The 16,401-nt window shown below is 32.6% G+C and overlaps 1 long non-coding RNA gene across 1 annotated transcript; it reads right to left on the reverse strand.

Moving 5' to 3' along the window:
- Positions 1 to 682: 682 nt before the first annotated feature.
- Positions 683 to 6,032, reverse strand: LOC111698441 (uncharacterized). Its single transcript, XR_002764535.1, has 6 exons — positions 5,936 to 6,032; positions 3,986 to 4,026; positions 3,739 to 3,934; positions 2,913 to 3,019; positions 1,327 to 1,431; positions 683 to 765 (listed from the first exon to the last, which is right to left on the reverse strand). It is a non-coding gene; the product is annotated as an uncharacterized LOC111698441 (long non-coding RNA).
- Between the last annotated feature and the right edge of the window lie 10,369 nt (positions 6,033 to 16,401).

The following is a 16,401-nucleotide window of genomic DNA, read 5'->3' on the forward strand; positions in this document are numbered from 1 at the left end:
ATCGTTGAAATCTCCAGGGAAAGCTGGGTTTTCAAGCTAGAGTTGTTAATATTTTATGTTGCACCAGTTTTACTTATAACCTAGAATAAATAGATAGTTTTCAAGATAGATAGATTGGTTAATTGATTATAGTTGATATCTCTCAATACTTAAACAGAAGATAAAAACAAGATATTATTATACACACAACATCCTCAACTAAGCTTTTGGTGTTTTTTGTAGTTAACTGCAGTACCCGGACCAAACATATAGTAGCGTTTAGTGGAGAGGTGATATTAACGGTAGACAGCGTGTCATAAAATTCTGTTGAATCTCAAATGTTTCTGAGTTTACTGATTAAACAATAGAAATCACAATTAAGAAGTAAAAGCACTAATTTCACGTTTAATTGCAGTTTGTTCACAAATTTTGTAAACGGGACTGTTTAAAGGAAAACTACATCTTTTTCATGAGCCGTGAATCTTTTTCATGAAGAGACATGGGAAATTATAATGTTTTTTTCTGTTTTCATTATCATTAATTGCTTTTCATTATTAAAGCTGCATCACATTGTAATTCAGTATTTAGATATGTTTGCACATATTTACTAAAAGGTCTATTAATAAACATTATTTTAATTATCTAAAAATATAAACATCAAAAATTATTTCAAAATTATTATTCTGAAAGTTTTTGAGTTTACCTTGAAACAACCCTCTGCTGATGCATAGAGATTATCTGATCTTTTTCCCCTTCATGATCCTTCTCTAGTCCTTCTATCCGGTCCTAGGTAGTCATCAGTAGTCAGTAGTCAGGAGTCTGTAGTCTGTAGTCTGTAGTCTGTTTTGCAGTCTGTAGTCTGCAGTCTTTAGTCTGCAGTCTGCAGTCTGTAGTCTGTAGTCTGTAGTCTGCAGTCTGTAGTCTGTAGTCTGTAGTCTGTAGTCTGTAGTCTGTAGTATTTAGTCTGTAGTCTGTAGTCTGTAGTCTGTAGTCTGTAGTCTGTAGTCTGTAGTCTGTAGTCTGTAGTCTGTAGTCTGTAGTCTGCAGTCTGTACTCTGTAGTTTACAGTCTGTAGCTGATTTTTTTTCAGCTTGCAATTGAGTATTTTGGTGGTTTACCAAATGATTAAGCACAGAAATTATCCGGTTTTGGCCTACAAGGAAACCTGAATATAAGAAAATGGACTAAACAAATTTCGTTCAATCGTCTCTGAAGTCTCATCCTGTGGTGGTAACCAAATTTTGAGAACGATAATAAATTACTACTGTAAGAGTAACATTTAAAAGCTAAAATTGTTAAAAGACAAGCCATAATTTGGCTGTTTTTTGGTTACCCCTGCATGTTTACCTCAAACTGTTTTGTCATCTCGTGGTTTAGAGTTTCAGCGTCTTCTTTGCTGGTTTTAGCCAGGCTACTGTACTTATCCTCCATCCTACTCCACTCTTTCATCACCTAAACAACAACAACATCTGTACATTAACTATGTACACGCACACAAGAAGTACAATAATTATGATAAAATCTTTACCATAACTATGTCAAAATCTGTACAATAACTATGTACAAATTCTGTATAATAACTATGTTTAAAATCTGTACAAAGACTGTTTAAAATTCTTAACAATAACTCTGTCCGAAATCTGTTCAATAACTATGTTTAAATCTGTACAATAAATGTGTGCAAAATCTGTATACTATGTACGAAATCTGCACAATAACTATGTACAATATTCATTATTTTTATTCAAAACCTTTAAAATATCCCCTAACCCCCCCCCCTCACAACCCCTCAAACATTGTATATTCAGCAATAAAACAGTTTTGTATTCTCAAGTAGTAATATATTCTTTATATAATTTACGCAGATATATCAGACAGTCGCTGTCTTAGCTCTTCAGAGAACATTATTTAGGCAGGACCAATTTTGGGTTGTCGCCAGGCTTTTTCTCTTGGTTAAACCTTACTTAATCATTTAAACATTTTTTGTAGCTATAAATATTTCAAGTCTTAAAAAGTGTGTGTTTGTTCGTAACATTTCTAAATGTTGAAGAAGTATTTGCAATTTTTTAGCGTTAGATTATTAATATTTTGGATTAAATTAATAACGTACAAACAATTTGGTATTTGAAACAATTCATTAAATCGCTTTTTTATTTTGTACAGTTACTGATATGTATGCCATCTTTTGTTAAAAAAGTTTTAATTGTTTACAATCTTTATCAAATTACAAGCATACAAGTAATCAAAGAGAAGTTTTTTAAATCGAAAGCTTCTCTTAACTTCTATTTTTATGTTTATGCATGCTGTTTAACAGCTTGATATGAATCAAGATTGAAATCTTAAGTCGGCTTCATTGTATTGTTAAAATCGCCTACCACTGTATTAAAATAGTGAAGCTGTAATTGATGAATAAATAATGATGTTCCTCTGGCAAACCTAAGGCTGGAACTTTAGTATTTCTATTCCTTCAAAAAACACTAAACCGGTTTTTATTGGTCCGAAGGATAGAGGTAATTCCCTTTCAATAATCTCTAAATATTGTGATAGAAATATATGTGCTCGACTAATGAGTGATCATGATAATACAACTTGTTTGTTCACGGAATTTGGTCAAAATATCGAGTTAGGCATTGTAGATGAAAGCTATTTCATACAATATAAACAATTTAAATGAGCTCTCATAATGCATGATTTTAAATCACTAAAGAAATTGAGTCTTTGCTACCAGTACCAACTCAAATTTTCTAATCGTAATATATTTGCAGCCTTATGGGATAAACCTCAGATATTTCAAACTTATATTATTTGATCTAACAGAATTCATAGTTTGAAATATCTAAGGTCTATCACATCGGGTTGCAAAGATATAGAGATTTAAAAATTTGAGTTTGTGGTAAAGACTTAATTATTTTGATTACTATTTAGATATTAACCTTGGTCATCCTTTCCCTGTGCTTCCCATCGAGCCTCTCTAAGGCTCTGCTGAACTCTTTGTGCTCCTCACTAGGGGAGTAGTGGGTGAAGTAAGGATCAACACTATCTAGACAGAGAAGAAAGATATTAGATTTTGTTGAGCCCAATTCACAGCGCTGCCCTTTACCTAATTATTGGATTAACATTAGTAAGCAAGATATCACTATTTTTCTGTTATGAAAAGATATAAATTCTTTTAATTCATCTCATTTTCACTAATGCATGTGGCAGCAAATTTTAAGGATGGCAATCGAAAATAATAAATTATCAAATCTAACAATTTTTTTTGTTTAAAATGCGTCTAGTCTCCAGCCCTTTTAGATCACCTGAAATTGTTAAAAAACAGGAGACAGAATTTTTAGTTTTCTTTGAAACAAACAATCTTGCAAAGGAATACTCACGCGAATTTAACAGTTGGGTCCTTATCCCAGATAACTGTGACTTTTTATCACAATTTGACTGATTAAACATATTTCTTTCGCCTTTTTCTCTTTTATTCTTTTTTTTTGTTGGCGTATATATTTTAACGAAAAAGTAAAATAAGACAACTTCGTAAGTTTAAAGATTGTTACGTTATTGAATACAAATGTAAGAAACCGAATGCATCTCGCCCTGGTTAGTCCGCCTCAATTTTATAATCCTTAGAATTTTGCGCCTTGATAGACCTTTTAAAAAGTAGGATACTGCTAAATAATCAAAGTTTGAAATATCAAAACATTTCATAAAAAGATATCTATAGTTACTTTAAATACAGATGATTACAGTACAACAATCTAGAAGGATTACCAAATTTTAGTTTTTCCGCCTTTTTATTCTTCTCCTCAGTCTCTATTTCGTTTAATAGTTCATCAGTATTCACATCATCACCATCATCATCATCATTATCATATTCGTCATCATCGTCATCATCGTCATAGTACTCATCATCTTCCTCCTCCAGATAATCATCATCATAATATTCATCGTCAGCAGTCTTTACAGTCTGAAAAAATAATAATAATATTAATAATAATAATGATATTGTAATTATTACCGAAGGTGTGGTGGAAGCTGTAGGTTTCGTTGGAGGAGATTCTAGAAGAAAAAAAAATCATTTTAATTATAGTGTACTAAGCTTCTTTGGCGCTTCGCGCCCATCCTCTATTTTAACTTTCTGTGAGCATCTTGGTACAGTATAAAACTACAACAAATTTGGACCCGATCGGTGTAAGCGAATTATTGAAGTTTATTGGATACAAATAAAACAAAAAACAAAGTGTAAAGTGTGTAGAGTGTAGAGTGTAGAGTGTAGAGTGTAGAGTGTAGAGTGTAGAGTGTAGAGTATAGAGTGTCGAGTGTATATTGCTGCTGCGGATATAAAGATAAAATATTCTCTGCACAGTCGAAACCAATCCTTAACCTAGGCTTGGAAATGGGTTGGGAGAGGGCAGGGAGGAGTATAGGGTAAGGGGGGAAAGAGGCAAGAATGGGAAAAAGGGGTCTAAATTCGGAGGATTATTGATGTCCCAGGTGTCCATGGAGTTCCTGGAGCTCATTTAAATCTTTAAGTTTTAAAGGGTCCTACAGGTTGAGATCCTGGTATTCCCGGCGTTCCTGTAGCTTTTTATAACTGAGTTCGCAGAATTTCTGGAACTTCTTTAGTTTATTGAATTCCTGGGGGAACCTAAGCTTGATTAGTTTCTGACGATCCTAGAGTTACAGTTCTTAGAGTTCCCACAGTTTATGAATTTCTTGGAGTTCCTAGAGATCCTGGAGTTTCTAGAGATCCTGGAGTTCTTGGAATTCGTCCCTGGAGTTCCTAGAGTTGCTGGAGTGCCTGGACGGTCTGGAGTTCCTAGAGGCACTAGAGTAACAAAAGATCATGGAGTTCCTGGAGTTTCTATAGTTCCTGGCGAGTCTGGGGTTTCTTAAATTCCTGAAATTCCTAAAGTTCCAAGAGTTCATTATATCCTGGAGTTCCGTAGAAATCCAAGAATTCTGAAGGATCTCTCTAGTATCTCTAGCTCTCAAGTCTCAACATCTATTATCGTACTTTCCAATATGATATTAGGAAATTTGAGCCGTGTTGAGTAAGGTGAGTATAGACGAATTTACTCATGATTCTCTGATCGGTTGGCGGGGGTGGGGGTGGGAAGTTGGATAGGTGGAAAGTGGTAGTAGGAATAATGAATATTTATAAAATACTAGCTGAAGGGCCCGGCGTTGATCGTAAAACAAAATTTTTTTTTTAAAATATTGAGAAAAAAAATTTTGAAAAAAAATTTTAAAAGAAAAAAATATGGAGAAAAAAATACTTTTAAATTTTTTAGCTTTTGACACCCCCGCCCCATCTCCCATGAGTGTCCACAAAAAATGTCAGCCCAATCGGTCCAGCTATATGCATCATATATATATATACGAATGTCTTGTTTGATTATATAGATTACACTATCAATAAATAACTTATATTAGAAAAATGTTGTAAAAGATTGTAAAAGAAAAATTACCTAGCTCTTTAGTTAAAGTTTAAAACAGCCAGCCAAATCAATTCTACCCACAGGGCTAGTGCCTACTATTTGCATCAATCCTCTCATGCATCTAAATGGTTTGACCCATCGGGCTGTTACCTCCTTGTTAAATTTATCCTACCTATACATCTGAACGGTTTGACCCATCAAGCTTCTGCCTACGATATCCCTCCTATACATCTGAACAGTTTTATCCATAGGGCTGCTGCCTACTATATCCTACCTAATACATCTGCAGTTTGAACCATAGGGCTGCTGCCTACTATATTCTACCTAATACATCTACAGTTTGAACCATAGGGCTGCTGCCTACTATATCCTACCTATACATCTAAACAGTTTGAACCATAGCGCTGCTGCCTACCATTTCTTACCTATACATCTGAACAGTTTGAACCATAGGGCTTCTGCCTACTATATCCTACTTGTACAACTGAACGATTTTACCCATCAAGCTTCTGCCTACTATATCCTACCTATACATCTGAATGGTTTGACCCATCGGGCTGGTCCTTTGCACTTCAGATTCCCAGACTTGCACCATTTATCAATCTAAACAAAAACATAAAAACATGTGAGTTGTCTGACTGCATTGGTTATACAGTATTTTGAGATCAGAAATTCCTAAAAATCTAAATCCAGAGATCCTTGAACATTTTCCAATTCAGAACGCGGGAAAATTTTCCCACAAAGGATGAGACTGTAAAGACGACCTGAAACATTTTTAATGATACGATCCTAAGGTTAAATTAAGTCTTCTGCCTTGAACAAAGTCTTTTCTTGGCCTTTTTAATGATTTGGCAAAGAAAGAAACCAATTTACAGTTCAAGGGAATCATGAAAATAAGGAAACAGTCAGTATAAATTCAGTACAGTCGTCTCTAAGGTCTCATCCTATGTAGGTAATCCTATCTGTGCTCGAGATTTAAAGGGACTGTAAAGGAATAATGAAGGGGGATATATGCTGAAACCTGAGAATCTCAGGAGTTGATTGAGACATATAGAGTTCTATCTGATGTTCCTGTCTCGAGAAATTGACATACACTGTGTCAAAATCATACCAAAACATGTATATGTGAGATTTTATGTAAGATTCCTAGTATTAAACAGATCATATTCAACAAATACGCATCCAATTTGAAAACAACGATATTCCAAAGGAGCCGAGAGACTAAAGTTTGCTCCTATTATTATTTGAATTTGATCATTTTTATTTTCAATCGATATAATTGATAATATTATTTATGTGTCCGGAACATGTCACCAAAACTCCAACCAATGGCAGTGCAGTATTATTGTCACGTGTCTCCGTCAGTATACTGCACCGTCATTGGAGGGAGTTCTTGTCACGTGATAAGGACGTAGATCTAACATATATACGTTTTGGTATAATTTTTACACAGTTTTATGTAAAGTTCTCGAGACAGGAACATAAGATGGATGTATTATAGGTACCGTTCAACTCATGAGATTCTCAGGTTTCAACCAATACCCCCTTTCATTTTTCCTTTACAGTCAGTCTAATTCTTAAAATTCCCTCCAGTGGTGCAAGTCATTTTAAAGAGGAACCACAAATATAAAATAACCAATTTTCAAAAGAGAAATCATGGATATCTCATTTATATGAAGCTTTAAAGGACACATTCGTAAATCGTACTTAACATTCAATAAAAAAAGGTAAGTTGATACTACGCCTGCAGAGTACAGACCCTTTAATGAGTTATTTAAAATGAAAAAATGTTTGTTACGATCCGAGTTGAATGTTGCATCTTTCCGAATTTGTATGGACGCTATGTTCTTCGGTGTGAGTCGTTTTTAACAATTTTCTCCTTATAGACGCAACAGATAGAAGATTAGTAGCGATCAAAAGCGCTTAATTTTCGCCGTAAACCTATACCCCCTTTCATTTTTCGTGAACACTCCCTTTAATGTTTTATTTAAAATGAAAAATTGTTTGTTTAGATAAAAATTGTATTAAAACAATAATTACGGGAGATGCATTTAATTAATTAATTAATAAATTAATCTATTCAGATGTTTAATTTAAGTGCTCTACAAAGCTTCACAGAGACCCTCAATATGACAGGAGAGAGGAGGGAGGAGTTGAGAAATAGGGGGAGGTAGAGAGAAGTAAAATATTTTTATTTGTTGAACGTTTATAGTAAAAAACAAATGAATTTTTTTTAAATATTTGAAATTTGTATTGTAAACAATGTAAATTGAAGCTTTTTGTTCTGAATACAATATTCGTCAAAGCATTAAATAAAATGACACTTAAACGGGAGTGTATTTTAAGCGTAATTTCCAGTATCCCTTCATCCAAAAATGGCAATGCCTGTTTCACAACGGTACCCTTTAAAGCTTTGTCTGATCAAATATGAATAAGAAATCATTGTTTATAGTTTCAAAACTAATTTTTTCACTTGTGATTGAACCAGAAGACAGAAAACTCTAGTTGTCTTCTTTTTGAAGGTTGCAATTTTCAACTGAATTATTTGCAAAAAAGTGGCGGCCCTCAATATTTTAAGAGAAATATCAGCTGCAACAATTTTAACTTTCATTAGTAACATTTCCTAAGTAAAATGAAGAACAACGACGACATTAAAGGGAGTGTTCGCGAAAAATGAAAGGGGGTATAGGCTTAGTGCGATAAAAAAGCGCTTTTGATCGCTACTAATCTTAATTCTATCTGTTGCGTCTATANGAAGAAGAAGAAGAAGAAGAAGAAGAAGAAGAAGAAGAAGAAGAAGAAGAAGAAGAAGAAGAAGAAGAAGAAGAAGAAGAAGAAGAAGAAGAAGAAGAAGAAGAAGAAGAAGAAGAAGAAGAAGAAGAAGAAGAAGAAAAATTTTGATGATTACACTAATAATAATAATACCTGTTTTCGTCATGAATTTGTTCTGCATGGGTTTAAATTTCTCCCCTTTCCCTGGGCAGATCATAGCAACCATTGGTTCATAATGAGGACTAGGAGAACTCATCTAAACATCATACAATAAGAATTCAATTAATGTATTTTAACTAGCTCAAGTGCCCGACATTGCCCGTGGAATTTCGAATTTTGAAAAAAAAATCAAATTATTTTTAGTCTATGTTAGCCCTGGATACTCAAAGGTTTTCCTCAAAAGATTTTAAGCAATTTGGTCCAGACGTTTTGCTAGTTTTTTTTCCAAAGTTTGAAATATCAAAATATAGTGTTTAACAAATTAAGTGTTTAGTTTCTTTAAAAAGGTTATTTGAAAAGATTTACTCCACTATTCACAATGGTATCACTTCAAGCTTAATAATCGATCTTTATATGTTTTTTTCTAAAAAAAAAGAATTTCTGTAATTCTGGAAAAAAATGTCAATTTAAAAAAAATAAGAGTAGAATGCACTTTTAAGAATCGTTTCATGGGGCGTGAAACTTTATGTTTAGTATATTTAATAAAATGTGAAGTTTAAAAACTGAAATAGATAAATATATTTACAGATACAGATATAGATAGATATATAAATACACAATTCTTCTAAATCTATAATATATATATAAATTTATATATATACATAAAACTGAAATAGATATATATATCTAGATTCATGTCTAATCCCCTGTACTCGGAGGTTTTATGAGTAAAGTTTTTACAACTGGCTTTCACGTAGAGTATTTGTATATGATTGCAGAATATAAAGACATACTTCACATAGATCCAGACTTCTAGGATAGATTTTAACTCCCTTTTTTGTAACCCTAGACATGTACACTTTAGAACTATGAAGCACTTGTAGTAGACAGGTAGACAGGTAGACAGGAAGAAAAGTATACAGGTTGAAAGGTAAACAGGTAGACAGGTAGACAGGTAGACAGGTAGACAGGTAGACAGGTAGAAAGGTAGAAAGGTAGACAGGTAGACAGGTAGAAAGGTAGAAAGATAGACAGGTAGAAAGGTAGAAAGGTAGAAAGGTAGACAGGTAGACAGGTAGAAAGGTAGAAAGATAGACAGGTATAGACAGGTAGACAGGTAGAAAGGTAGAAAGGTAGACAAGTAGACAGGTAGAAAGGTAGAGAGTATTTTTACACAAAAATAAACAAAAACATTTATCTATTATTTGTTTAAAGAAAACCAATATTGATGTACGGACAATCTGAGAGAATCGGCTTTTGTTTAACTTTTAATGTCTGCTATTAACTGCATTTTATTAAGCTATAACACACTTCAAAGTCAAGAGGTCAATAATATCAATAATATTTCCATGTTATCAAAATATTGTGAAAAATTTCAAATGTTTAACTGCAGGGATACATCCTATAAAGGATAAGAATTTAATCAAGACTTAAAACTCTTTAAATATAAAATTGTCCAAAATATATCAAATGATTAAGAAACTATTGAATAGAAACTGCAAACCATAGATATTAGATAACAAGGTCAAAAATGTGTCTTTTAATTCTCATATGTTTGTAACCCTGTATGTTTGTTCATCATAATTCAAAGAAAAGCTCGATCTGTTTTTTTATAATTATGCATATCATCAATGGCAGGTGCTAAATGTTCAAGGTTACACACATACAGGATGATTCTTAAACCAAGGTTAAATTCGAACTTATACATTAAATTTTATATTTTTAAATACTAAGAAATGTTCTAGAAACGTTCTAAGGTGCTTTTAAATAACAGGTTAGTTAGTAAAGTTCTTCTTAGAAACATATCTACATGCTTGTACAAAGTACATCAAAGAGAGTTCCTATTTATATCGAATAAATAACCCTAGTAAATTTCGCATTAATTTTTCCTAAAAAATATCACTTCATTTACACAAAACAAACCATGAAGTACGTTGCTTAACCCTTTAAAAGGAACGAAAAAGTTCAGTTCTAAGGTAGTAGGGTAGGTCATTAAACAGGATATCGTGACTTGTATTTAATAAAAGCCCAAGGCGTTACGACTTTTCAAAGTCAACCCAGTCCTAAAAATTAATTAATCTTTTCTTAGCTGTCTGGATTTATTGGTAAGCTCGTGAGTAAAGGTTTAAGTCCAAACCAAACATTTTATTTTAATTGTATAATCCCCACATTTTAAACCTGGACGTAGATTGGATATTTAATATATTTAATCCTTTAAGTTCTAACACTTCCAAACTTCACCAGTAAATAGAATTAGAATCATTGTTGTTTGAAATACTAGATTTTAAAATATTGGTTTATTTACACTTTACAGATTTCCAGGCGTACAGACATGAAAGTTCAATTGTCATAATTAAGCAAAACAAAAATAGCATCTTCTATCTATATGTATTATGTATAAAGTTGTATAATCTCTGTTTGTTTGTTTGTAAGTCGGATCAAAACTTAGTACACGGGCAGCCGTAGTACATTTGAATTTCTTAGCTGGGTCAACCTTTTCGATCCCTGTTTGTACTGTATCTAGCTCTATGGACAGGACTAGCCGGTGCAACAAGGTTGACGCGGTAAGACTTTATGCTTCATAAAGGTTGAATTTACTTTTACTAAAGGGGCAGAGGTGCGTGAGTAACCCTTTGGTCAATTTGCTTTAAATGTTGATTAGGAACTTGGTAAAACCACGAGAATGTTCTTAACTTTCCTTAACAATTTCGGGTTCAGTATAGATAAAAATCTTAATATTCATAGAAGGTGACCCCCCAAAAAATTAGCGTATTAAGCTCTTAAAATTCCTCTAAAACTTAAAAATATGCTTTAAAATTGAGTTTTCAATTTCGGAATTGGTGTTTTAAGTAATTTTTGTCATCCAATGCTTCTATGTGAAGTAAAACATTTTCGTTTATTATTTTTATTTTATTTTGAACGCACTCGATTACTTTTTTAACCAGTTTTAGGTTGTTGAGATGAATATTTTGACACCCTGTTATATGTATATCTATATATATCTAACATTGTAATCTCTGTCTGTCTGTCCGATCATTACATAAAAATTGTAATTTATTACCAAGCGCGGGTAAACGGCGGGAGTAACTATAAGGATGAGAAACGCTGAGTTCTCAAGGTAATTTATATGTTGAAGGATTCGATGATTACGTAATAACTGAAATGATAAATATGTTATGTAGTGAGTAAAAATCAATGTTTTCTATTTGTGCATAATTTTGCATATTTTTTCTCTTTTCTTTTGGAAACCTGTATTTTCAAAAAAAAATTATTTAAACAAATTTAAACTACACCATTTATATATGTATTTATATCTTTGTGTGTGAATAAATCTTTATAATAATAATAATAATATTGTATAAACTCATTCCATTAGACCAAACCTGGAGAATTCTTAATAGATTTTAATTTAAATGTAATTTCACTTGAAATAAATGAAGTTGGAATTTAATCAAATTAAGCCTGATGTTTCAAATGATAAGGGAATAGAATTTGTTCAACTTTCTAAAGATAAGAAAAAATAAATTTTTCAATGAAAAAAAAATACCAACCTGAACTAGACAATAATACCACACTGAACTAGACAATAATACCACACTGAACTAGACAATAATACTACACTGAACTAGACCATAATACCCCACTGAACTAGACANCTGAGCTGAAAACTTTTGAATGGTGGATTTCGGGATTAATGCTTAATCCACTCTTTTTCTTAATCTCGAGATTAAATATTGCTTGTTCTCCTCTAATTTTTAATCTCCAGATTAATTATCCGATCAGGATTAAGGATATCCCATTCTAAAGTTTTCAGCTCTGTTTAAATTTCTACATTTATACAAAATTGTGTATAAATGAATTTTCGAATAAACTTGACACATTTTTATATCAATTTATCGAGACAGGAACATCAGATAGATGTCCTATATGTATCGTTCAACGCCTGAGATTCTCAGGTCTCATCCTATACCCCCTTTCAAGTTTCCTTTACAGTCCCTTTAATTTACCCACTAAAATTTAACAGTCCCTTTAAATAAAATTAAAGAAAGTTTGATTCTGATTAGATATCGCAGCCTTGATTAAATATCTAAATGGTCTTATCAATAGTTCTTCAATAATCCTGATCAGTTTATAGAGATTATATCAGTATTAATCCTTCTAAGAACACCCCAATTGAAACAGGTGATATCTATAAAGTACGAATTGATATAAAGGATGTAGGAATATAAAGGAAAAAATAAACTTGTATTGTTTCTGAGCTTTACATCATAGATGTCGTAAAAGAGTACTGTTTCCCTTTGGAACTTATCGTTAAACGTTTATTAGATTTTTCGCCAACATTTTGCAACTCCATGCTATAGTACCAACAAATAACAATATCATGAATCAGAATTTGCGAGGGCTCAGAGCAAAATCATTAAATGCTAATGCACATTGTAGAGTTTGTTCCTTTAAGAATATATTTAGATTCTACAATAACTCCTTAAAGGGACTGTAAGCGTAGTTTTAAGTGACCCTTCATGCAAAGATGGTAAAATACGTCGATTTACAACAATAAACTTGAAACCTTTTATCCGATCATTCTAGATTTAAAAGTTATTTAATCGGCAAAGTCCTATATATTCTCCTGTAGTCTGCACGTGTCACTTATGCATGCAGAGCAACTGCACTTATTAAAAATATTTAGTTTTTAAAATTATAAAATCTAATTCGTACTCGATCAGACAAAGCTTTTAGTGATACCGTTGTGAATCGGGCATTGCCATATTAGCAAGGAGAGTCCCTTAAATCCCTTTAATATATACAGTAACGTAAAATCCATGAACATGAACATATCAGTTGCAAGAATTGCAGATTACAAAATCCTGACGTTTTCTAATGGAAATGAAGAACAGTTTTCTGGTTCTCACTGTATATAGTGTCTCAGACAAAAAGATTTAAGGTGTTTCCGAAAATTAAAAAAAAAACATTTCTAAAAAAAGGGTGATTTTAAAACATTGGAAAAGGGTTACAGATAGCTGCCGGAAATGCAAGAAAAAAGCTGCCGGAATGCAAGAAAAAAGCTGCCGGAATGCAAGAAAAAGCCTAAGTAAATGCTTTACAATCGTCTCTGAAGACTTGTAAACCCTGTACCGTCCATGTACCACAGGTTTCTACAAAATACACGGTGTTTCATAACGAACGGGTTCTTGACATTTGATATAATTTGTATTATTTATGAAAGTCCTGTCCAAAAGTTTTCGAATGATTTCTGCAAAGTTTGATAAAATATAAGTGGTAGATATACTTGACACAAACTTCCAGGCAAAATATATCGGGTTCCAATAAAAACAAGAAACCATAAAATAAAATATTTCATAATTAAATCTTTTCAGATCTTCTAAAAGTCATTTTTCCAACTGAGTCTACGAGTAAAAGTACATTTATACTGTGAGGGACAATATACTTGTAGAGTATTCAAGATTATTCTACACATATGTACCAATATACTTGTAGAGTATTCCAGATTATTCAACAGGGTGTCCCAATATACTTGTAGAGTATTCAAGATTATTCTACAGGGTGTCCCAATATACTTGAAGAGTATTCAAGATTAATCTAAAGGGTGTCCCAATATACTTGAAGAGTATTCAAGATTATTCTACAGGGTGTCCCAATATACTTGAAGAGTATTCTAGATTTGTCTACAGGGTGTCTCAATATACTTGTAGAGTATTCAAGATTATTCAACAGGGTGTACCAATATACTTGTAGAGTATTCCAGAATATTCTACAGGGTGTCCCAATATACTTGTAGAGTATTCTAGATTATTCTACAGGGTGTCCTACTATACTTGTAGAGTATTCAAGATTATTCTACAGGGTGTCTCAATATACTTGTAGAGTACTCTAGAGCATTCTACAGGGGGTCTCAATATACTTGTAGAGTATTCAAGATTAATCTAAAGGGTGTCCCAATATACTTGTAGAGTATTCAAGATTATTCTACAGGGTGTCCCAATATACTTGAAGAGTATTCTAGATTTGTCTACAGGGTGTCTCAATATACTTGTAGAGTATTCAAGATTATTCAACAGGGTGTACCAATATACTTGTAGAGTATTCCAGAATATTCTACAGAGTGTCCCAATATACTTGTAGAGTATTCTAGATTATTCTACAGGGTGTCTCAATATACTTGTAGAGTATTCTAGATTATTCTACAGGGTGTCCCAATATACATGTAGAGTATTCAAGATTATTCTACAGGGTGTCTCAATATACATGTAGAGTATTCTAGATTATTCTACAGGGTGTCCCAATATACTTGTAGAGTATTCTAGATTATTCTACAGGGTGTCCCAATATACTTATAGAGTATTCTAGATTATTCAACAGGGTGTCCCAATATACTTATAGAGTATTCTAGATTATTCTAAAAGGTGTCCTAATATACTTGTAGAGTATTCCAGATTATTCAACAGGGTGTCCCAATATACTTGTAGAGTATTCCAGATTATTCTACAGGGTGTCTCAACATACATGTAAAGTATTCTAGATTATTCTACAAGGTGTCCTAATATACTTGTAGAGTATTCCAGATTATTCTACAGGGTGTCCCAATATACTTGTAGAGTATTCCAGATTATTCTACAGGGTGTCCCAATATATTTGTAGAGTATTCTAGATTATTCTACAGGGTGTCCCAATATACATGGAAGTCGAACGACGATTTTAATATCGTCTTTATAAATGATATTTTGATTTAGTATGGTTTAATGCCTACTATGAAAGCTGGAATCCGTAGATGTTTCGTCTGCTAGAGTTAAGAATTTGTTTGTTTATGTTTTGATTGCAAAAACACTTTTTTCCGTTTGCTAAAATATACCCAATGCATCAGACGTAACCATGCAATTTAAATTAGGTATAAATATTCTTAACAAAGACGATTTCATATTTCCCATGTTTATTGGGACACCCTGTAGAGTCCTGTCGTTTATCCAACTAAACATCCAGAATCTACAGATTTAGAGAATGTATAACTCTCGGCGCCACCTTTTAAGTATTTATATATATTTTATTATATATCTACATATATATAAAGTTGTTATCTCTGTTTGTTTGTATATCCGATCATAACTCATGAACCCCCTGACCGATTGGCCTAAAATCTTGATTGGGGAACTTAGCTTGGTTTTGAGATTCTAAGTTGAGTGGATCCACTTTTATAGGGAAAAATGGCTAAAATCGTAATTTAAGGCTAAGTGCGGGTAAACGGCAGGAGTAACTATGAGGCTAACGCTGGGTTTTCAAGCTAGTTTATTCATACTCTTTGAGAATACAAACATTTCCTTTTTCTCACAAAATAAACAATTTTCAGTTGGAAGCCATGCTCGTAAATATTAATTTGATTTCATTTTCCTCAAAGATCATTCACCCAAGATGATTACTTTATAACAACATGAAGTACACTTAAAATTGGTTAAATGTCGTCTTTCTATTCCGTTGTAGGGATAAAAAAAATTCTAAACTATTTATATGAAATTCTTGTTAAACTCTATATCTGCAGGTTTCCGAAATAAAATTAGCATAAAACCTTCATGGGCTGAACCAAAAGCCAGAAATGACTTTTCTTTTTACAAAGTAGAAAATTAAGATGGGGGGGGGGTACACTTGTATGAAGAGAATGAAAGGGGTATACAGAGATACTTTAAATTCTCTTTATTCTCTTCCGAGGAATAAAATTCTGCTTCAAGTTTAGTTTTAACAAGTAGTAAAGAAACTTAAAAGTTTACTTCATATAATGTTCAATTTAAGCTCAAAATTTGTTCAATTCGATCTGGATTAAATTTTCTGCCGATTTTCTAGAAAAGATTTACAACAGATTTGCCGGGCAACACTTTTTATTATCTTGCAGTATAAATATCTTATAAAAGTATTTTCCCAACTTTAAAAGTTATTTTGTGCCAAATTCTAAATAGGTTATTATTATTCTTTAAATTAGTTGAAACACTACCCACCTCTACCCCACTACCCCTCTTTTCCATTGCTCCCCTCTTCCCATACTACCCCCCTCTTCTCC

This window comes from Eurytemora carolleeae, unplaced genomic scaffold (genome assembly GCF_000591075.1).
Source record: "Eurytemora carolleeae unplaced genomic scaffold, Eaff_2.0 scaffold164, whole genome shotgun sequence".
NCBI classification, from domain to species: domain Eukaryota; kingdom Metazoa; phylum Arthropoda; class Copepoda; order Calanoida; family Temoridae; genus Eurytemora; species Eurytemora carolleeae.